Raw genomic sequence first — 24,132 nt, 5'->3', positions numbered from 1 at the left:
AGAAAGGCTGTTCACTGGCTTGCTACCCATGGCTTGCTCAGCTGCAACCTGCCCAAGGGTGGTACCTCATGGCAAGCTGGGCCCACCCACATCAATCATTAACTTAAAAAAAAAATGGCCCTTTGTCCACGGGCCAATCTGATGGAAGCATTCTCTCAGTTAACATTATCTCTTTCCAAATGACCCAACCTGTGTTGTTTGACCAAAAACAAAAAACAAAAAACAAAAAAACCAAAAAAACAAAAACCTAACTGGCACATTAACTTTCTGACTTTTTGATTAAATATCATGACAATGCAACTTATATAAGAAAGGGTTTATTTTGGCTTATGGTTCCAGATAGTCCATGATGGCAGTGAGATGTGGTCACAGTCTGCAAGCTTAGCCTCAGGAAAAGGAATCTGAGAGTTCACATCTTGAAATGCAAGAAAAAGCAAAGAAAGCAAACTGAAAGCACATGGGGCTTAAACTCCCAGAGATTGCCTCCAAAACGGCCACGCCTCCTCCAATAAGGCCACGCCTCCTCCAATAAGGCCACACCTCTTCAGCCAGCCTGTACAGTGATGGACATTTCTCCTTCAAACCACAAGAGGGTTTTAGTGGAAGAGGGGAGTGGATAAGTACAGGTTAAGTGTGGTGAAAATAATTAAAATTCTCAGATAAAAAACAGAAATCAGAGAAAAGATACATGCATCCACAATAATTAAAGCTCTCTGATTTATACCCCTTAAGTTTACTTAGGTTACTTAGTTTTAACTGTGAGGGTATTTTTGTTTGTTGGTTAGTTGACTGATTCTTTGTTTCCTTTTTGTTTGTCTTAGTTTGTTTTGTTTTTCAAGACAGGATTTCTCTATGTTCTTTCTGCCCTGGACTCACTTTGTAGATCGGGATGTCCTCAAACTCACAGAGATCCATCTGCGTCTGCTTTCCAAGTGTTGGGATTAAAGGTGTGTGCCACCACTGCCCAGCTAAAAATATTTATGGTTTGTTTTTGCCCATTTTCTCTCTCTCTCTCTCTCTCTCTCTCTCTCTCTCTCTCTCTCTCTCGGTTTTTGGAAGCAGAGTTTCTTTTTGTAGCCCTAGATGTCCTAGAACTAGGTTTGTACACCAGGCTGTTCTTGAACTGTGATGATTTTGATAGAAAAGACTATTTTATAATGAAATTTAAGCCACACTGGATTGGCTGGTATTTTAGGAGCAGATGCCATTTCCAGAACATTCATGCAATGAATAATTTCTTAAAATACATAAAAGCACAAAGAACAAGAAACACAATTTTGAATGAGAAAAAGTAAGACAATTTTCCTAAAGTATACAAAAAGTATAAAACTAGTTTACTAAGGCAGCATAGTCTTGACAGAAATAGGCAAGTAGATTAATGGAATATAGTGTTTATCAAAACAGTTCTGATTATAGAACTTAATATGTAGGAAAACAAATATCAGTGTTTACTGTATAACTTTACCATGTAGGAATAAAAGGCCTCTGCCATCTATTACACACATACTTCCACTATAATCAAAAAGAAAAATGTGTGTGTATTTGTGCACATGTGTAACGAAATGAGAACATAATGTTCAAAATTTGAAAATTTATTTTTGAGGTAATAAAACACATAAATGTTACCAACACTGTAGCTTTGTGTCCTGCTTGAGGAACAAGAAAGATTCATGTACTGAAAAAGACTAATAAAAGAATGTCACATGAATGCAATAGCCAAAGCATTGGATAAAGGCTCAGTGTCCATCATGAGATGGATCAATGAAATATGGTATATTGTTACAAAGAAGACCGCAGAGCAGTATAAAATGAATAACACAGTTAAGTTTCAACATTAATGGATTCACAGGGTGCATTAAGTATAAAAATGAGATAAAGCTTCAAAATGTTGTATACAATGTAATAGATTTTATAAGGAATGAAAACAGAAAATACTACATGCTGTTTAAAGGTTGCCCATATGTCATAACAGAATAAAACCATAACTGAGATAGAAAGCCAGAAAACTCTGGACAGTTTTTAAAAAGAAACTTGGAGAAGATATGGGCAAAATGTTAATATTTTGCAAAACTTTACATTGAGCCCAGAGATGTTTTACATAGTTTAACTACTTTAAGATAGAAAAATGCTTTTTCAACAGTTCGCTAATTTTAAATTTTGTGTCTGCTGAAATCAAATCATACTTGCAGAATTTCTAGCTGGTAGTGAGTACTGGAAAACCAAGGATTGACCACTATCAGAGACAGAGTGAACATATGTTTTCCTCATCGCTGAATTGCCTTTTTGGATGTAAGAAGAGCTCATTTGAAATTCCATATTTCGAGCCTGAAACATCCCTAAATAATTCAACTCCATCTCTGCAAGCGCACAGCGGAAGCACATCTGTGGCGAAGGTGGAAGAGCAAAGAGTGCGAGTCTCGGATCACGAACATGTCCTTGTTTCTTCTCGCCACTCAGGCTCCTTAGAGAGGGCAGGAGGCAGCGCGTTACAGGTCGTGCAGAAGTAGGAAAAACCATTCGCTCATTTGTTTCTTCATTCACGTATTAATTCCGCTAGTATTTGTTGAATACACACTAAGTAGCCAGTTCTCCCCTCTTTTTGAATTCACAAGGAATCTCAGAAATTAAGCCTCCATTTACTACACCTTACACATCATTTTTGGGGTCCTGACCTCTCTTCCATATGCACTTTTATTTTCTCCCCATCAATTAGTATGTCTATCCTTTTGGGTGTTTTTTTTATTGGTTGGCATCATAGGACAATTTAATGATGTGTGGCCAAAGTGTTTGGAGTTTAGGTCTTGCCTATTATCCCAGTCTCACACCATCAGCTCCTACATCCAGAATCACAGGGACACCACACAATGCACTTAGGCTTGGGAGATTCTAAGAATTAAAAAAAAAATTTTGTAGAAAATGTAAACTCTGTCTCTGTCGGTTTTTCCCCCCTTTTCCCTTCTCATTTCGGAAGCTGCTAACATGCATCTCTGGTTCACTCAAGTAATTAACTTTCATTCCTTCTCAAGTCTCTGATGGAGCTGAAGACCAGATAGTTTAGTCTTACAATTAACCTAAGCTGTTTAGGGCTTAAGATGTTTTTACGACTAGATAGATATTTTGAGTTGGCAGTGATGAGAGATGATATTGGTTCTCATTCAGAATTTTAGACTCACCAAAATAGGAAAGATGTTTTCTACAAGGTTGCCAAGTGCAATTAGGCAAAACACCTTTCATGTAACATTCCTATGATCTCTTTTTATTTCGTGGTTCTTCTTGCTGTATGTAATTTTTCTACTTATGTATAATAATATAAATATATATGCCAAAAATTAAAATAGAATCTTAAATTAAAAAAAAAAGAAAAAAATAGGGCACTCACAACCTCCTCTTGAGGCTAGATAATGTTGTCATTAAATTATCAGTAGGGCCTAACAATTGCCTAATCATTGCCTAATAAAGGCCTCAATTGGGCACCACTTGTTGTTTATTTATCACTATGTCTTAATAATTGTTTATTATCAGGCCTATATTTATTATTATGTTAGTGGATTCTAACCTGCTAGCAATTGATTAAGACACAGACACCTGTTATATTTTAAAATAGCCTTAGTTAACCTGGGGCAGGGCAGACATTAATCCTCTAAACTACTTCCCATAGTGGGGCAGGTATGGGATCCCTACCCCAATCCCATGCCATCTGTTCCTAATATTTTCTATTAAGCTATCTCCCATCCATAACCCCAAATGCTTGTTAATGTTCTTCATCTGGGCCAAATCCTCCATCCATGCCAGCCATGTGCTTCTCTTCCATCTAACCCATGGTGGCCTTCTTTCGCTCTCTTCTCCAGTCTCTCTCTTTTCCCAAGATTCTCTCTGTCTCTCCAAGCCCGGGAACCTTAGCCACACCTATCTCATTTGCCCTGCCCAAGTGTGATGGCTTTTTATTAATTAGCATCAAAATACATCAGACCAACCCCCAACAAGACAACATTTGTGGGACTCTTTGAAGGCATAGCCTGTGTCTAGGCTGAAGCCCTCTTTCTATTCATCATCATGGCTGAAATCTTGCTAAGGGCTAAGGCTCGTTTTCAAACTCACCTGTGACAGGCTCCACCGCCTATACATGAAGGTGGCTAGTAAACACAGCAACAGAAGCATCTTGAGGCACAGAAGGAAAGCCACAAAAATATGGATAGATTTCTCGGAACCTAAAATACACAGAACAAAGGGGCCAACAAATGGAGTCATGTGGATTGAAATGACCAATCCGAGTTGGTAGCCAGGGAACGCCAAGCATTTCTCAGTTCTGATCCCATCCCCGGGCTCACTGCTCTACAGTTAGCTCTCAGAAGTAAGAGACCTATGGAGCTTACCTGAAATGTTTTTGCAACAACACTGTTTAGAGATCACATTCATCAGTCAATGCGTCAACATGGTTATAATCATTGCTTTTGTCTCCAAGGTCATGTAAAGTAACCCTTGGTATAATCTTAGAACATTGGTATTATCAGTAACATCTTCAAGATAAAGAAATGGAATCACTGAGGGATAGCTGACTGTGTTGACTAAATTTACACAACTGTAATTATTGGAAATTCATTTGAAAACAATTTTACATAAATACAAATAACAGAGCTAACATTTAGTTGGATGACATACAATTGTACATCCATGCATATTAACATTTAATTCTCAAAAGTATTCTATAACTTAGGACCCTGACGTAAACCCTATTACAGATAAGTAAACTGGTGAACAGAGGTTATACGTTCATTCAAAAATGAAATAGAAATGATTATCATTAAAGTGGGCATAAGGCAGTCCCCAGATATGGCTGTTCAAGTAAGTTTTATAAAACAGTGTCTAGGCAAGCTTACTCTCATCCACCTGAGACTATCTTAAACTCAAGTCTTGATGAAAACATCTCATGGTCACTAGGGGATCAACACTAAACGTCCTCTAGGGCATTTTCAGAGAGGTTGAACTGGTAGACCAGAATGGAAGAACCATTCCAGGTGGTCACTCTAAAGGAAGCCACTGACTGTAGACCGTTCTGCTTATTCAAAAAAACAAAAAACAAAAACAAAAACAAAAACAAAAAAACCCCACCGACTCCTAATCTGGACAAGAAATCGGTGATTATGAAACTCTTTATCTCCCTGGTGTCTTCTGTAATGCAGTGAGGAAGCCAAGGTGACCCCCCATATGCCCACAAGAAAAGAGGACCACTTACCTAGGCTCCTGGTGGCTTCAGTTGTGATGTAGGATGCTGTAGACACTATAGTGCTGGCGCGGATGGGAGGCTGTGCCTCATGCTCTACCTTGCAAGTGAGTACTTGATCAGACTTCTGCACTGATGTGTTTACAATTCTTAGGATTTCCAGAGTGTAGGATCCATCCTTGTTCCTCCTAGGTGTAAGCTGCTCCATTCTCTTGAGCACACGGCAGTTCTCCAGCCAGGTGAGATATATGTTCTGAGGATAAAATCTGTGCACGTGACAGGTAACAGCCACCAAACCGGAGCCATTTGGAGACTGGGACACTCTCACTGCAGGAGGAACTGACAAAAATCCAGATAAGTTAAATAGTTACCGTGGGAAGTCTGTTGGAAGTTGTTTGAGGGTGTGGCCACCGGCTAGGAACCAACCCACTGCCTGCCACAAATAAGGACTTAGGTATGGCTTAATAGGTGCACGAACAGAGAAATGTGTACTGTAAGCTTGGATGGACGAATGGATAGTGGTTTAAGGGACAACCAGATGTTTCCTCTTTCTTTCTTTCTTTCTTTCTTTCTTTCTTTCTTTCTTTCTTTCTCCGCCCCCCCATTCTGAGCTATAGAAAATGAGATATCAGATCCCTTTAGCAAACTTCAAAGCAGTTGGCTTACTCTGTGATCAGATGATTCCAAGACTTGAAAATTCACCGACACTAAGTGTTAGAGATCAAGATCCTAAGATTTTTGACGTAGGAAAAACAATACCTAGCTCTTCAGTTTGGAGAAGTTCAATAATTCGCCCAAGGGCTCAAGCAGCAAATACTGGGATTACAGCAGAGACAGAATGTTTAGCACTATATAATAGTCACAAGCACATTGTAAGTCTTCTGAGACTAAGGCCTGTTGGCTTCTTAAAGGGATTCGACTGTAATTGTCAGCATATAAATGAATGTGTTCACAACGGCAGCCTGTGAGGGAGGGGCTGGAAAGCCCCTTTGATCCTTTACAGAAGTCTTCATGTGGAGAAGCGGCATGGTAGAAACATCGCAGCACTAAGATGAAGGCTGGGGGACCTAGGTTCAGGGCCCTACACTGACATCAAAGCCAACCAGACCTTGAGTAGCTATTTTTGCTGCTCTGTTTGTGAGACATTGAAATTAAGACATTTTCTAAGGTCAAATCAGCTCTCCGATGTCTCTGCTGACAGATTTCAGCTCTTGCTCTAGTGTAGACAATGTAATGGCAGACGCCGAGCTGCAGGAACTGCAGTGTACAAGTGAGCTTCCTGGAAGCAGTCCACCATTTTGCATGGCTGTTATGGGTGCACCTTGGAAAGGCATGGCCTCAGGGGCTTTGTCTCTGGATTGCTTTTTGCTGCTGATATCGACTTTCATGCTGTCATTGCTGCATTCCTCATGTATCTGGCATAGTGTGATTGGGTGTGGGGAAATCCTTACTGCCTGGTGTAATTGCTTCCTGGGTATTAGCCTGCTCTGTTGGGCAAATTCCCTGCAGATCAACATGAAGCTGTACTTTCATCAAATAATAATTTTATAGAACTCCTGGTCTGATTCAAGTAATTTTAAGAAGTTGAAAAGTTAAGGTAGTTGATAGAAAGTTTAAAGTTAGAATCAAAAAGTAGTATGCACTTCCTCTCTGTAGAATAACAAAACTGCTAGTTCAGTGAGCTTTCATGCATTACAAGCATGTAAATAGCACTAGGAAGATAAATAGGTTTGGGACAGATTCATGATCAAAGAAAACATGCACTCTAGGTTAGGTCCAGGGATAAGCTCACGGGCCTCAGTAGGCACCATGATAAGAAATATGGGTAATTCTATTATGAATATAAAAACAGAGAATGATTAGCTAATTCAGCTATAAAAGACTTTAAAAATAAGTCATAAGATAGATGACCTGTTTCTTGGTAAATGTAGATTGTAAACAGCTAGTATAAGAAAAAAACCTGCTACTATAGGCTTGCCCTGCTTAAACCTTGTTAACCTGTGACATAAAAACTATTGCTTTGAACTTTCAATGAATTCATGGAATAAAAGATAGCTGAAGAATGTTTAGTTAGATATGAGTCTTGATGGAAAGACATGTAAACAGTAATCCTGCTGTGACTCTCTCTTGTGTAACAACTCTGGTTTTTTGTTTGTTTGTTTGTTTGTTTTTGTTTTTGTGATAATTGCTTTTATGGCTATGAGTTAATTTTTCTTCTTACATGGAGAACTTTGATTTAGAGGATATTAAAAGAACTAGAGAAAAAAATAAAGTTTGTTAGAGCCATTGGAGTTTTGACCCATCCACCAGGTAGGTGTGTGTGTGTGTGTGTGTGTGTGTGTGTGTGTGTGTGTGTGTGAGAGAGAGAGAGAGAGAGAGAGAGAGAGAGAGCGCGCTGGTGGTTGTTTTGTTGGAGCTGGAGCTTTGCTCTATCCACCATCTACCAAATATGTATCTTTCTGTCTGTATGTATGTATTTCTGATTGTCTTTCTATATGTATGTGTGCATTTATGTATGTATGCATGAAATTGTTGAAGCTTGTTGGGGTTTGCTCCTTGGAGTTTGCTCCATCATCCCAATATGTGAGTGTATATACGCCCATATGTCTGTCTGTCTGTCTGTCTGTATGTTTGTATGTATGTATCTATATGTGTATGTGTGAAATTGTTGAAGCTTGCTGAAGTTTGTCATTTTGGAGCCTACCTTTGCTTCATCAAGTGTGAGTGTGTGATTCTTTCACCCTTTTCTCTTTTTCTTTATTGCTGATTCCTGAATAGTTAAAGAGTTAAAAGAGTTCAAAGTTTCTTGCCAGGAGTCATTAGATCTGGCTCTGAGTCATCAGTTACAAAGCACTGGCTCCAAAGAGTCCAAAGAGTTCCAAGAATCCAGAGTTTCTCTCCAGTTACAAGCAGTACTGCCTTCTTCCTCCTCTTTCTCCTCCTCCTCCTTCTCCTCCTTTTTCCCTTTTGATCACCTGCTGCTATCAACAGAGGCTACCATTGGGTGACATCAATGCCCAAACCCAATCATCAGGAGCAATTAGCCCCTGGCCCAGTCACTGACTCTATGCCCACTTGCCTCTGTTTACCCCTATAGTGTCAGAGCTAACTTTATATATTAAAACTTGTAGTAACTGAGGCTTTGACCTCTGAACTCCCATTTTTAGACCAAACAAAGACATTTCTACAACAGAAGACTTAGCTGGGGATACATGTGCTGAGCAAGGTAAGGTTTGAAGCAGCAGCTAATTTGATAATGGAATCATTTTATTTGTGAAAAAAATTATATGTTCTATGATTTTTCTCCCTTATACAGTACTCCTAACTCCAGGGAATTGTGTAAGAAATACTTGGGTCCAGAGGCCTCCCTAAACTACCGCTTTGCTATTTGCCATCCAAGCATACTGAGGCTGAGAACACAAGCAACTTGAGCGTGTAAGTATAGAGCTGGACAAAGATCATTGCTCAGGCATCAGCTTTACTCTATTCAGTGCTTTCATGTCTGAATCTGTTGCTTTTAAGAATAAGGCAAACAGTACAAGATACCTCTACACATCAAGTGAGGCAGACCCTCCCTAATGCGCTGTATTGCTTGTGAACTATGCTTTTTGAAGATAGTTACTTTAGTATTTTCCTCCACGTATGGTGATTCTTTTTGCTTCCGTGGTGGCAGCACATTTCTTCTATTGTGCAGGTGCAAAATATAAAGAGGAAAATATTTGTTAAGTTTCAAAAATCTTATATGCTTTAAATACTTAATTTTATTACTGGGGAATCTTGAACCTTTAAATTTATCCCTAGATATGAGACACCATGATTTCCCTAATTTTACAGATCTGCCAAGTGTTGGTGTACCCTGTGAAAATCAACAACAAACAAGGAAAAATTAGACTCAAATCCAGATAAGAGTAATGATCTAAGAACAACATAGTTCCTAAAGTTTAGAAGCTCGCCAAGCCCTTCAGGTTGTCTTCCTATAGATTAACAATACTAAAAATTAAATCTCAGAGGGTAAATAGCCTATGTTTTTCAGATGAAGGAAATGAGTTCTGAGCGTTATATAACAGTTATAACAACAAATGCCACTTCCGCATAGTTGGTCTGAGCAGAGCATAGTGTTAAGTGCTTTCCAGATTGTGTTGCTAACGTCACTATCAAGTAAGGCTGTTCCTCAGTGAGTAAAGTGACACCAAGAGAAGCCCACAGCCTACCTTAGCACTACCTCAGGCAGAAAGAGAAAAGTCTTACCACAGAGGTACTGGTCCAAGTAGACAACCTTCTGAAAAATCACTAACAAGTTCTGTTCAACCCGGCACAGAACTGAGGATAATATGTCATTACTCTTGAGTGGGACAGTCACACTGCTGGTCGCATTGTAGGTGTCTCCACTGGAGAAGATGTTGGTATAGGTCTGGAGAAGGCTGTGGTTGTTTTTGAGCCAGGTCACAGAAACCTCACCCATTGGTAACACAGAGGATGTGTACTTCAGTTGGATGCTTGTCCCAGGTGGAGACCGGTACAAGGGGCCTTCAAGGTGATGAGAGCTGTCTTTCCTTCCTGCCAGAAGATGGCAAACAATAAAACCAAAGAGACTGTGCTGCTCAGAAGCCCAGCATCAAACAGAACCATCCACAGCAAACAATACCATGCTCTCAGACTCTTGAAGATGCCAACAAATCCCCCAACAACTTTACATGTGGCTGTTACCATCCTCGTTTCACAGACGAGAAAAATGAAGAAACAATGGATGGAACAACATGCTCAAGTCCATAATTAGTGACACAGACATGAGTTCAAAACTGGGGAGTCGAGTTTCAGGGTCTGGGCCTCTGCCATTATAATTACCCTTTTCTTCAGTAACTGCCAAAGGAAGATTCCTTAAAGTCCATAAGCATGCCATATAGAAAGTTTGGTAGCATAAACTTCGAGGTCCACTCAAACTACATGTATGACACACACACACACACACACACACACACACACACACACACACACACACAGAGTATTCATCTTTGAAGAAAATGTAATCACAAAATTTGAAGGAAAGTGGATGAACTTCTAATGTATAATCTTAAATTATATTATAAAATCTCAAATAGAAAAAACCCTACATATTCCCTCTCATATGTGGAATCCAACCAATAATATATAAGAATATATATTACATATACATAATAATATGTATGTAAACAAATGTAGAAAAAGGAACAAGAAAGGCTAAATATTAGGGAGGAAAGGACTGAATGCAAATAATGGGCATGAGTTATGAAATAGAATGTGCCATTAATTTTTTATTTCTATCTCGGTCATGAATTTTTTTTGATGATATGTAAGTATATAAAATGTTTCCAGTAGTGAATGTGCAAACATCTCAATTCCACTGGGAAACCACACAGCTTCCATTGTGGATGGATACTCACTCTAACTGGGTATAAGTTCACTGAAGTGTCTCGAAGTTGGATCTGGTTAACTTTGATGTGTAATTCTTTGTAAGTTTTTTATAATAAAGTTTATTTAAATTTTTAGATATCAAGAAATAAATAAAACACTATGAAGAACCAACAAATCTGAGAGGTTTTTTTTTTTTTGAGAAGATAAAGATTGACAAACCCCCTACCCTAGTTAACCAGAAAAAAGGCTATAACTCAAATTAACAGAATCACATATGAACAGGAAAACATTATAATAGATGTCAAAGAGATTTAGAAGATTATAAAGGAATCCCTTGGAAATCTATACTCCATTATGTAAGAATAAAAAAAGATGAATTTCTAGACTCTCCCAAACCACCAAAGACAGACCGAGAATAGGTCAAAAACATCAGTAGACCCATAGCAAATAAGGAGACGGAAACAGTAATAAAAATGAAAACAAACAAACAAACAAACAAACAGTATAACCAGAAAACAAAACAAAACAAAACAAACCCCAATCCAGGCCAAGATAAATTTGCAGCAGAATTGTAGTGGACTGTCAAAGATCTACCACAACATTTCCTAAGTTATTTTTAAAGATAGAAACAGAAGTAACACTTCTAATCTCTTTCTACAATGAATACTCTAGAATACAAATAAGGCAAAGATACAATGAAGAAAACTACGGGCCAATGTGCATGGTGAACATAGATGCAAAAAAAAAAATCCTCTATAAACCAACTGCAAACTCAATAATGGCATGTATTTAAAAATCATCCACCACTATTAAGTTGGCTTTCTCCTGCACATGCAGGGATGGATACGTAAGTCAATAGGCTTAATAAATCATATAAATGTACTTCAAGACCGAAATCATATATGCTTGTCTCCATAGATTCAGAAAAGACCTCTGGCCAAAATTCAACACACATTGATGATATAAGTCACAGAAGGACACAGGGGCCATAAACCAACAAAAGTCAAGGCCACATGTGACAAAACCACAGTCAACATCATCTTAAATGGAGGAGAACCTGAAGCAATCCCATTAAAATCAAGAACTACACAGGATGGTCACTCTCCCCATTCTTGTAATATAGATTAATAAAACAGGAGACAAATTAAAAGGTGGTCCAAGTCAGAAAAGAAGTTGAATTATCCCTATTTGCAGATGATACTTAATGAGGAAGTCCTTCTATAACCAATATAAAGGCATGTTGAATTTTCTGTACCCATTGAGATGAGCATAAAAGTTTTGTTTTGAAAGCCCATTATTAAAATTATTTATTACATTCATACGTAATAGATCCCAAAGATCCATGAGACAGTTTCTAGGAATTGTCAACAATTTCATCAAAGTAACAGAATACAAAATCAACTTACAAAAATCTATATATGCCTTTCTGTATATACTCATAACAAAAAATCTGCATCTCTGAGGTTAGTTCTATATTTGTCAGTGGTTTTTAATACTGTCTAGCCTTCGGCCCAGCTCTGGGACAGGCACTGTGTAAGCCTGGACTAACCACAGCTGAAGCTGTGCAGGGAATGCTTGGCCACTCTCCTTGATTGACGCAACACAGTTAAAAGGGAGTTGCTTTTCCTGGGGTCATTCAGCTAGGCAATGGCCACACTGATTCTGCAGCTTGATACTGACCCACTCAGCTGCAAAGTCTGGGCGAATTCAAGCGTAAGCCCATCCTTCCTCCAAGAGCAGAAGAGGGGCGTATGCGATAAAGCTGCGGGCCTGGGCTCTCAGCCATCACTGAAGTGTAAGTACTCGAGTGTGGGAGCTGAACAGGCATAGACAGATGTGATTTTTTTTTCAAGAAAAGTAAATACCTTCTGATAAGATTTGAGAAGCGTTTTGTGACAATGCTAAGGTCTGTATTCTCAGGTGACAAAGAGAAACATACAGAAACATCACGTTTAGTTTGTGATCTGACAGTTGCATTGTAAGCCTAGTGCTGCTGGCTGTGACTCATATCTCAGTTTCTGCCACCTTTCATCTCTGAAAAGTGTGAGATAACAATCAGTGGGAACACAGTGCTACGCAGTAAGTGCTGCATGGTGCTATGCAGTAAGTGCTGCATGGTGCTATGCAGAAAGTGCTCTGTGCTGGTACGCAGTAAGTGCTCTGTGGGTGACATGCAGTAAGTGTTCCATGATGCTATGCAGTAAGTGCTCCATGGTGCTATGCAGTAAGTGCTCCGTGGGTGACATGCAGTAAGTGCTCCGTGGGTGACATGTAGTAAGTGCTCCATGGCGCTATGCAGTAAGGGCTCCATGGGTGGCATGCAGTACGTGCTCCATGGTGCTATGCAGTAAGTGCTCTGTGGGTGACATGCAGTAAGTGCTCTGTGGGTGACATGCAGTAAGTGCTCTATGGTGCTATGCAGTAAGTGCTCTGTGGGTGACATGCAGTAAGCGCTCCGTGGTGCTATGCAGTAAGTGCTCTGTGGGTGACATGCAGTAAGTGCTCCGTGGGTGACATGCAGTAAGTGCTCCGTGGGTGGCATGCAGTAAGTGCTCCATGGGTGGCATGCAGTACGTGCTCCATGGTGCTATGCAGTAAGTGCTCCGTGGGTGACATGCAGTAAGTGCTCTGTGGGTGACATGCAGTAAGTGCTCTATGGTGCTATGCAGTAAGTGCTCCGTGGGTGACATGCAGTAAGTGCTTCGTGGGTGACATGTAGTAAGTGCTCCATGGTGCTATGCAGTAAGTGCTCCATGGGTGACATGCAGTAAGTGCTCTGTGGGTGACATGCAGTAAGTGCTCTATGGTGCTATGCAGTAAGTGCTCCGTGGGTGACATGCAGTAAGTGCTTCGTGGGTGACATGTAGTAAGTGCTCCATGGTGCTATGCAGTAAGTGCTCCGTGGGTGACATGCAGTAAGTGCTCTGTGGGTGACATGCAGTAAGTGCTCTATGGTGCTATGCAGTAAGTGCTCCGTGGGTGACATGCAGTAAGTGCTTCGTGGGTGACATGTAGTAAGTGCTCCATGGTGCTATGCAGTAAGTGCTCCATGGGTGACATGCAGTAAGTGCTCCATGGTGCTATGCAGTAAGTGCTCCATGGGTGACATGCAGTAAGTGCTCCATGGTGCTATGCAGTAAGTGCTCTGTGGGTGGCATGCAGTAAGTGCTCCGTGGGTGACATGCAGTAAGTGCTCTGTGGGTGACATGCAGTAAGTGCTCCGTGGGTGACATGCAGTAAGTGCTCCATGGGTGACATGCAGTAAGTGCTCTGTGGGTGACATGCAGTAAGTGCTCCGTGGGTGGCATGCAGTAAGTGCTCCGTGGGTGACATACAGTAAGAGCTCCATGGTGCTATGCAGTAAGTGCTCTGTGGGTGACATGCAGTGAGTGCTCCGTGGGTGACATGCAGTAAGTGCTCCATGGGTGACATGCAGTAAGTGCTCCATGGTGCTATGCAGTAAGTGCTCTGTGGGTGACATGCAGTAAGTGCTCTGAAATACTAACCAAATAGAACAGGCACATGAGTAGACATGCACAGGAGTCAGGGTGCTGAGGAAAGGGATTTTGGAAAGCTTGAGAAGGTATTGCTACAAAGATATGTTAATATCAAATTGAAAGGTGCCTTGATGTCAAGAGAGAAAAATACCCCAGTGGACCCTGTGTTATCTGGCGGTACCCATGTGATGCTGTCACAAGGCTCATCCTTCAGTGACAAATCAGATACACTAAGTGCAGGTGTAGGAGAAAAATAAGACAGAAAAGAAAAACCATAGTATGAGTCAATTTGCAGGATCTATTTATGTAAGCATACACACACACACACACACACACACACACACACACACACACACACACATACATACATATATGACAGTAATGAAGACATTGTGAAGTTTAAAGGGAATGGAGGGGGTGACACAGGGGAAGGTGGGGGAAAGAGTGTGGAGAGGAATTGACGTAAAGGCAGTAGTCATGTATACAAGTCTCACAATAATAATAGTAAAATAAAACACTCTTTAAAATGATGCAGCTTGCTTCCCATAAAAAAAGCATCCATCTGGAGTTCATCACCCAGATCTGTATGTCTCAATGGGTGGATATTTCTCATATTTTTACTGGGCACAAAAATAGGGTACAAGGAAATTTAAAGGTGACTGGGATCACTATCTCTGACCAGAAAAGGGCTGGTTCTGCCACAGGGCTAGATAGAAATCGAGATGGAAGCTTGGTGTGAGGAGGGGCTGTTCGGTTGCCTGGCATCTCCGCCCTTTCTCCAGTAGCTACACAGAGTCCACAAGCACTGTAAGGGAAAACCCGCGTGCTATCTTACCCCTGGCCTGTCCCTCACTGTGCAAGGGCACCAAAAGATCCCCAAAACAAGGAAATGCTAGACTGCAATGTCACAGTGCCCCCTTGTGGGAGAAATAATACGAACCAGGAAAGAGTAAAAAAACGAGAAAGAAATGGAAGAAGAAATGATCACCCGGAGCATGTGTGCATAGGGGAAAAAAAGTATTAAAAGGAAACAGAAGGGATTGAAAAGGGGAATCCACTTTGCATGGCTCTTTTTTCTCGCTGAGGGAGTTAATAGTTCTGGGTGGCTTCAAAGTTCATTTCTAGAAACATCCACCTGAATTCACTGTCTTGATTAACTGCCTTCCCAGAAATTACTTGAAGCCCAGCTATCCCTAACCTTGGCAATTTCTTACAACCAAGGGTTAAGAAGAAAAACATGCAATATTATGAGTGCAGTAAGGGAGACTCATTTCTTGGTGGAAGTATCTGGAAGAAAAGGGAGAGCAGCTGGGGGGCGCTATGCGAGAGCATCTTCAATAGCGAGGGGCTCCTTTCTCCACCTTCACCAGGCGTTCCCTGAGTCTCTAGCCCTTTAGCCACAATGCCCTGAGGACATGAAGGAAGCAAGGCTCATACCTCTGCCCTTACTGGGAGCTTCCAGGGTGATGTTGTCGGAAATTGGAGGCTGGTCATCCTGGACCACCCAGCAGATAAAGTCAGTCTTATCCAATATGGCGCCTTCCTGTAATGTGTGCTTTAGGGAATAAGTCCCATCGGGGTTTCGGGTTGCCGGAGGGAGCTCTAGGGTCAGGATCTTGTGCTTATTTTTAGCCCAGATGAGGTCCATGTTTCTGGGGTAGAAGTGGTTTACATGGCAGGTCAAGTTCACCCTTTGATGCGCGTGATCGTGGATCTCAGGGGGTTCCTTGGTGATCTTCAGTGTGGGGGTAACTAGACAGGAGCAATAAGTAAACACGGGTGAAATCTTAGGACTGCCTTATTTCCCTGCCCCAGGGTCTCTCAATCTTTTTAAATTTTTGATTGATTGAACGGGAAGGGGGAGGGAGGGGGAGGGGCGAGAATTCCAAGGTGACCTTGGACCCCTTATGTAACTTCTGATCCTTCTGCCTCCGCTAAACCATCTATCTCTTCAGCCCCCCTTTCCTTCTCATAATCTGGCCAGTCTCATTCTTGGGGACCTCCATTTCATGCCGGTATGTCAAGTGGCCTGATCCTGTGCCATCGTGTACAGCTGCTCTGAGTTCATGAGAGAAGAGAGATCGTGAGGTCACTCGTTTTTAAAATAAACAATTTTTATATGCTTCATCTAAGACATAGGAACAAGTATAAATAGTTATGAAACATCGCTGCAGACACATGGATATCTAATCTGATCTGCAGTCTTAAATATCCCAAGTCATCGATGTAGAGCTATAGGAATTATTAAAGTGAATTGCCCAACAAGAGCAGGGGCTCTACAGGCACAGCAACTACAGCAATGGTTGGCACATTTATTGAATGAAAAGTACTTTACTTAGTCCTGAAGATTTCCCAGAACTCAGGACCTTACGCACGGAAGACAAGCACCCCACCACTGAAGTACACCCTCAGCCCATTTCACTTATTTTACTTTGTTTCACTAAGCTGCTGAGGCTAGCCTTGAACTCAATCTTAATCTTCAAGGTCTGAAACTTGTTGTATTCTTGCCTCAGCCTCCCAAGGAGATGAGATTACATGCCTTATGCCACTAGGTCCAGCTAAGAGTAAATACTTAGAAATTTTTAAACACCAGCAATGATATAAATAGGACAAATACATTTAAAGAGGACTACTAGGCCCATATACTGGCAAAATCAAACATTCGCAAACAACTTACAATGTGTTAGGAATAGCTCTTGGTGTTCTAGAAGGAACAACTGGTTAATCTTCAGAGGAAATTTACCAAGTAGGTGTTGGTTTTATTCCACATTTTTGGGGGCAACTGGGGCAAGGAATAGTTAAGGCACAAGGCCAATATTCTGCACCCTAGACAGTGATAAGGCTAAGGTCAAAGCCCAGCTGGGCAGCCCCTAGGACCTGCACTTTTAATCCATACTTGTGTGTCCAACACTGGCAATGACCACTATCTCTTCTCCATGTGTAAAATGGCATTGGGCAAAACCTCTATGCCTCCATGTGGCCCCACCACATATTTAACTGGCACTCACCTCGGAGCACCTGAGAAAGATTAACACTCATTTTCAAGGTCTCATTGATGTCCCCATGGCTGACTTCACAGGTGATCTGAGACAGGATGTCTTGCTTGGTCAATGTCACCCACGCCTTGCTTGTGACACAGTAGGAGTCGTTGTTGACCAGCTCCACCTGTGGGGCTGAGGCTGGATGTTCATCGTCATTCTTCAACCAGTTGACACTGACGTTCCTGGAGCTGAAAGGGCCAGCGGTGCAGACGAACGATGCTGAACTGGAAGGGGTTGTCCTCTGATCTGGGCCCTTCAGGGAGATTACAGCTTTCCCCACTGAAACCAAACCAAACCAAACCGAACCAGTCAGTGGCCACCTTCTCAGTTCTGGAGGAACCAACATGCAACAGTACGTAGACACTCCTAAGGCCTGTCCCTTAGAGAATGAGAATTTTTCTGAGGTCAGCCTTTCAGAGATTGAGAGAGATGGGTCACTCAAGTCAAGATGCATTCCCATGCACCCATGACCAAGGGGGCATAGACTGCCCATGTCTCTGGCTTTGGGGACTATAACAAGCAAACAGCAAACAAAATACGACTTCTATTGGGGGCAATGGATGTCCTCGGGAAACTCAAAATGTGCACAGAAAGAAAAACGAGAGCCATTCTAAAAGGGTGGTCAGAGTAGGACAGTTTGAACTGAAACTAAAAAAACTGAAGAATGAATAAAAGCTCTCTAAGGAAGAGAAGACAGTCATATTTAGAGGCTGAGGGAAAGAGAGGGAAGGGAGAGGGAGAAAGGGGAGTGAGGAAGAGAGAGAGAGAAAGGAGGAAGGGAAGAAGGGAGGGACGGAGGGAAGGAGGGAGGGAGGGAGGGAAGGAGGGAGGGAGGGAGGGAGGGAGGGAGGGAGGGAGGGAGGGAGAGAAAGCAATGCTTGGGCATATGCCAAATAAATTGACCACATGGCCCAGCTGTAGTACTCTTTGGCTGCCTCAAGCAGCAAGTCTTTAGGAGGCAGGAAAAAGAAGATCTACCACAAGACTGCATCCTTGCTTTCCACAAGCGCAGGCCTAATCCTGAAGGTGTAGCTTGCACAGTCTTTTCCTGCTGGGTTCCTCTGACCTACACCTTCCCCCGTGCCATGTCCATACTCACAGGCTTAGCTCTGGACATGCCGCCTCTGCATTACCTGTGCATGCTCAGTTCCTCTCTCTCTCCCTCTCTCTCACTCACGTACCCCGGACAATCTCCACTAGCTCCAGGCCCACTCCTCACATACCCTATTTGCTGAGGGCATCCTCTGACTGGGCATCCATTGACCCATGCATTATGTCTGTACTGACCAGCATGGCTCCGGACACGCACCTGCTGAGTTCCCCTGATCCACACCTACCTGCCCCTTCCTCTTGTTGCTAGGCCAAACTCTAAATGAGCAGATTATACCCTAGATATTCCTGACATAGCTCCACTTACTTAGTCCCTGCACCGACCCAATCTAATGCAAGATTGAATCTCACATCAGACACCCAACCAGAGAAGGAATTCCACGTGTCCAGGACCCATCACAAAAACAAAACAAAATGAAAATATGAAAGGCCAAGAAGCTTTGTCCCTGTCCCCAAGCCTGTCAGCCCCACATAAATGTTCTCCAGTGTGAATTACCTAGATGAACCCAGAACCCAGAGCTTAAAGAACAATCAAAATCTTTATCAAATAAATCATGAAACTTAAGGAAGACACAAAGACACAACACAATGAATTTGAAGAGGAAAACAATAAATGTACAAGAAAATATCTGTAGCTGAATGAAATGAGAAACAAAATCCAGAGCTCAGTAAAGAGAGAAATATTGGAGAGAACTTAAGATGTAATAAAGGTAGAAATCAATAATCAATAACACAATTAGAAAACTCAGGGAAAGCCTTACAAATAGGATGAGGCAGGTAGAAGATAAAATGCCATGTCTTGTGGGTAAAGTAGAGGAATTGGACCACTCAAAAAATATAATTATAAAAATTAAAAACACATGGAAGGAAAATTCAGAAACTATGGGACAACATAAAAAGAGTGAATCTTCACTGGGCGGTGATGGCTCACGTCTCTAACCTCAGCACTCAGGAGGCAGAGGCAGGTGGATCTCTATGAGTTCGAGGCCAGCCTAGTCTACAGAGCTAGTTTCAGGACATCCAGAGATACCCAGAAAAACCCTGTCTTGAAAAACAAAACAAACAAACAACCCACAGTACAGCAAATAGATATGACCAAAAACAAAACCCTTCATGCGTGTTATCGTTAAAACATTAAGCATACTGAACAAAGAAAAGTACAAAAGCAAAAAGAGAAAAGTCACAGCTCACATATGAAGGAAACCCCATCATGTTAACTTCTCATTTCTCAATGGAAAATTTAAAAGTCTTGAACGATGCTCTTTAAAAGACCACAGATGCTGGGACCTCATGAGGCTGAGAAGCTTCCATAAGGCAGGAGACACTGTCCACAGACTGGGAAAAGATCTTCACCAACCCTACATCTGACAAAGGTCTAATATCCAAAATATATAAAGAACTCAAGAAATTAAACACCACCAAACCAAATAACCCAATTGAGAAATGGAGCTTAGAACTAAACAGAGAATTCTCAACAGAGGAATATCGAATGACTGAGAAACACTTAAAGAAATGCTCAACGTCTTTAGTCATCAGAGAAATGCAAATCAAAATGACTCTGAGATTCCATCTTACACCCATCAGAATGGCTAAGATTAAAATTTCAAGTGACACCACATGCTGGTGAGGATTGGAAAAAGAGGAACACTCCTCCATTGCTGGTGGAAATGCAGACTAGTGCAGCCATTTTGGAAATCTGTCTGGCGCTAACTCAGAAAACTGGGAATAGGGCTTCCTCAAGACCCAGCTATTCCACTCCTTGGAATATACCTAGAAAATGCTCTGGCACACAACAAGGACATATGCTCAGCCATGTTCATAGCAGCCTTATTCATAATAGCCAGAACATGGAAGCAACCTAAGTTGAAGAATGGATAAAGAAACTGTGGTACATTTAAACTATGGAGTACTACTCAGCTATTAAAAACAAGGAAATCCTGAAATTTGTGGACAAATGGATGGAACTAGAAATGATCACGAGTGAGTTAACCCAGAAGCAGAATGACTCACATGGTATATACTCACTTATAATTGGGCACTAGCCCAAAGGACGTGTCTCACAAAAGTCTTCACTTACCATGAGATTGGGATAGATGTGAGCACATCCTACTGAGGCTCTAGGTAAGAGAAATATAAGAGATGGGGAGATAGAAGGACCCAGAAGGTCCTAGAAACCTAGAAGAAGAACATCGTGACAGGTGGATTGGGGCCCAGGGGGAGGAGTCTGCTCAAACTATTGCACTAACCAAGGGCAAACATTGAACCCCTACTCTGATCTACCCAATGGACAGGACATTCTTCACAGTTATGTGGAGAGTGGGGACTGACTCTGACATGAACTCTGGTGCCCCATATTTGACCACCTCCCCTTGGTGGGGAGGGCTGATATCACTCAAAGAAAGAATAAGCAGGCTACCAAGATGAGACTTGATAGTCTATGACCATATAGTGCGGGAGGAGGTTCTCCTGGGTCTTAGACCTAGGGGAGGGGAATAGGGTGAAAGCGGGAGGGAGGAAGGAATGGGAGGATAAAAGTGAGGGGATAACAATTGAGTTGTAATCTGAATAAATTAATACAATTAAAATTAATAAAAAAACCATTCAAAAATAAAAGACCACAAATGCAAATCTAGACCAGCAAAACTATCTGCCATAGTGGAAGGAGCAAGAAAGCCTTTCCATCCCACAAATGGGTTAAAACAGCTCTACACACTATCCTGGAAGCAATCCTCGGACTGAAGAGAGGACTGTCACAGCCATGTGGCTATAGAAAGGCAACAAGTGAAGTAACAATTACACCTTATCCACATCAGAGTGGCTCAGATCAGAAAACAACTGAAAACAAAAGCAGGTGAGGGTGTGGGGACAAGCCAACCCTCAGTCACTGCTGATAGGATTGCAAACTCTGAAAACCAGCGGGGGGAAAAACCCCGGTGGGGAATTCTCGAGAAACTAAAAATAAATTGCCATATGACCCAGCTATGCCACTCTTTGGCATATGGCCGAATGATTCAACACCATACTCCGTTGATATGTGATCAACCAGGCTCAGTTTTGCTCTATTCACATAGTTAGGAAATGGAAACAACCTAAAAACAAACAAACAAACAAAACCAGCAAACACCCTCCATCCAAGGAACACCCTCCTCTAGGCTCATGCAGTGAGGACCACAATGAAGTTCTCACTGCTCTAACATAGGGTCTCTTGTCTTCTTCTGGGGAGAGTTTTGGAGATCCGGGGCAGTGCTTTAGTTAAGTCATGCCGTACATCCTTGCACCTCCACTGTGCTCAGACTGCGCAGTATACCCTGGGGTCCCAGCAAGAAGAGCCCTTCTTTCAAAGTCAAGCTGAAGAGGGGACAAGTGGCCCTGCAGTGACAGAGAAGGGCGGGTGGTAGAGAACAGCGCAGGGGGCTCTGGGCTCGATACCTCCAGTTATGTTTCCTTCCGCTTCATCTACACATAGCTCCTGAAGCTTATGAAACACTTCCAGGTATAGGCACTCAGGTTTACCCACAATCCAACTGTGAGAGGATAGCATTATGTACGGCCTTCACTCCCTGGGAAGCAGGGGTGCAGCGACCTTTAGTAACTTGCTCAACGTCACATAGCTTATCAGTGACTAAGGAAGGTTTAGAAGGTTCATCCGACTTTGAATCCAGGATTCATCATCCAGATTTATCCCAGGTTCATATTTTCTGTCTGTCTGTCTGTCTGTCTGTCTTCCTTCCTTCCTCCCCTCTCCCTCCTCCCATCCCTCCTCCCTGCTTCCCTCTTTCTCCCCTTCTCTCCCACTCTTTATATTTATAGAAGAAATATATATTTATATATCAAATATATATGAATATATGTCTATATTTCATACTTCTAGGCCCAGCAGCCACTGAGTCCAGAGTTGACATTATAGAACTCAGGCTCCCTCACCATCAGGCCTCGTAGCCCCCACCTCTGGGTCACACCTGGCTTCTCTGATTCCTAAGGTCCCACCAGCTCCCTTTCCCTAAAAGGACTACAGTATGGAAAAGGGGCAATCAGTCCAGGGACTCCATCTCCTGTCTAGACCAGGACTTTGCCACCTCTGAGTGCTCTTCTGCGTGCTCCGAGGGTGTCCCTGGCCAAGACTCACCTGCAAATGCCAGCAGAAGTGTGGACAGAAGAGACCCCAGACCCAGAGCCTTCCAAAGTGTGGTAGCCATGATAAGAAATATCAGCCCTGATGGGTGCTGGGTGACAAATGTGGACAAAGCTCCGAATGAGCCTGGGAGCCTCTGGCTGGTTTCTTCCCGGCCTGGGCTGTCGCACACATTCTAGTGGCCTACACTCAGCAGGGCCTGGGCAGAATCAGAACCACCGTGAGGGAAGTGGTCATTGTGGCTAAGATCTCCATCCATCCTCCAAGCCCACAGCCAAAGAAAGTTTTTACCACTTTGGCTGGGTCCTGGTCTTCTCAGACCCCATAAGCCAGACTGGAGAGGGAAGCTCAAATCCAGCTTCTGCCCCACAAAACTGGTTTCTGGTGTGCTGAGCCTTAGACTCCCATTTCTTGGAGGGACCAACACATCCAACAGACATCACTGTCACTCAGTCTCCTCTCTCACAGCCCTAGGACAACTTCTGGAAATAGAGGATGCATGCTGCATCCCAGCCAGGCAGGTGCAGTGAGCCTTGCAAGTACAGCCAGATACAACGCAGATCGAGAGTGGGCTTTAAAACCCTTGGTCCCCACTTACCTGGGTTTATAAGTGTCACCAGGGCATTTCCTGTTGCTCAGAATCATCTAATAGTCACCAAGCTCCAGAAAGATGAACCCGAGGCATAGCAACCCTTTCCTGTGTCCTGACAGGGAAAACCTGTCCCTTGGTGTCTCTCTATCCCTTACTCTGCTGTATCTGAATTCTCATTTCTTCACTTGGTCTGTTGTCCGTCCGTATGTCTGTCTGTCTCGAGAGCTTTTGCTTGGCCTATTCATTTGTGCACTAGGAACTAATCTAATGACTTTATGTACGTTAAGCAATTATGCTACCACTGTGCTACAACTCCAACTTTAACGGATTGATTTTTTTAAAAATATTTTTCCCATATGAAAAGTAACTTGGCATGAAAGATGCCGCAGGCACTGGGTGCACAGAAGAAACCCCAAAGCAGTAAGAGGAGACGCTCGGTATCAGGTGTGTCCCCAGAACTGGTGACGAAGCAGACCTGCCTCTTTCCCCCCCCCCCCTCACTGCCCTCCCCAGCTTTCCTATCCAGTGTGTCCACTCAGCTAACATGGGGGCGGGGAGCGGGAAACTGAGCTGAATTATTGAGCCGGTGAGGGAAACTTTTGTGGAATTTTCTTCCTTTCCCCCCCCCCCCCCGGCCCCCGGCCCCAACTACAGTCCCTCAACTAAGCAGGAAGCTCCAAGAAAGATAACGTCTTAGAGATCCAGAGGCGCCCAGGAAGAAGTGGGTCCCCTCTCTTCTGGTATAGGTTTACTGGGCTGGATCTTCATGCCCTGTTGGCAGGGGAAAGAGGGAAGTGAGAAGAGACAACTTAGAGGGAAATAAAATGGAAAAAAAAAAAAGAGCCTGAACTTTCCTCTAGGCAGAGTGATGGTGGGTGAAGGGGAAGGCGGGGGGGGGACGAGCCTGTGAAGAAGGAAGCTACTCTGGGGTGCTGGATCCTGGCAAGGGGTCCCAGAAGCAAAGATTCAGCGTGCACACCAAGGTTGGAGCAGTGGAGCTGAGTCAGAGAACCTAACCCAGGCAGGATGAGAGAGGACACAGCGCCTTGAGAAATGGAGGTATGGGTCAGTCCGTCAGGAAAAAGAGCCAAGACCTCTAAGGTGCTTGCTAAAGGGGGAGAATACAGAGAATGAGCAGTAAAGAAACG

General features: G+C 42.7%; 1 gene segment (V, D, J or C); it reads right to left on the bottom strand.

Moving 5' to 3' along the window:
- Positions 1-301: 301 nt before the first annotated feature.
- On the bottom strand, positions 302-22,538 carry LOC311595283 (Ig mu chain C region secreted form-like). The segment is given in 7 exons: positions 22,387-22,538; positions 17,118-17,429; positions 15,547-15,861; positions 9,470-9,778; positions 5,234-5,560; positions 4,099-4,208; positions 302-2,461 (listed from the first exon to the last, which is right to left on the bottom strand).
- Between the last annotated feature and the right edge of the window lie 1,594 nt (positions 22,539-24,132).

The sequence above is a fragment of the Acomys minous genome (genome assembly GCF_964271855.1).
Source record: "Acomys minous genome assembly, chromosome: 3".
Lineage (NCBI taxonomy): Eukaryota > Metazoa > Chordata > Mammalia > Rodentia > Muridae > Acomys > Acomys minous.
The sequence above is the reverse complement of the archived record's forward strand: the minus strand, read 5'-3'. Positions and strand labels throughout refer to the sequence as shown.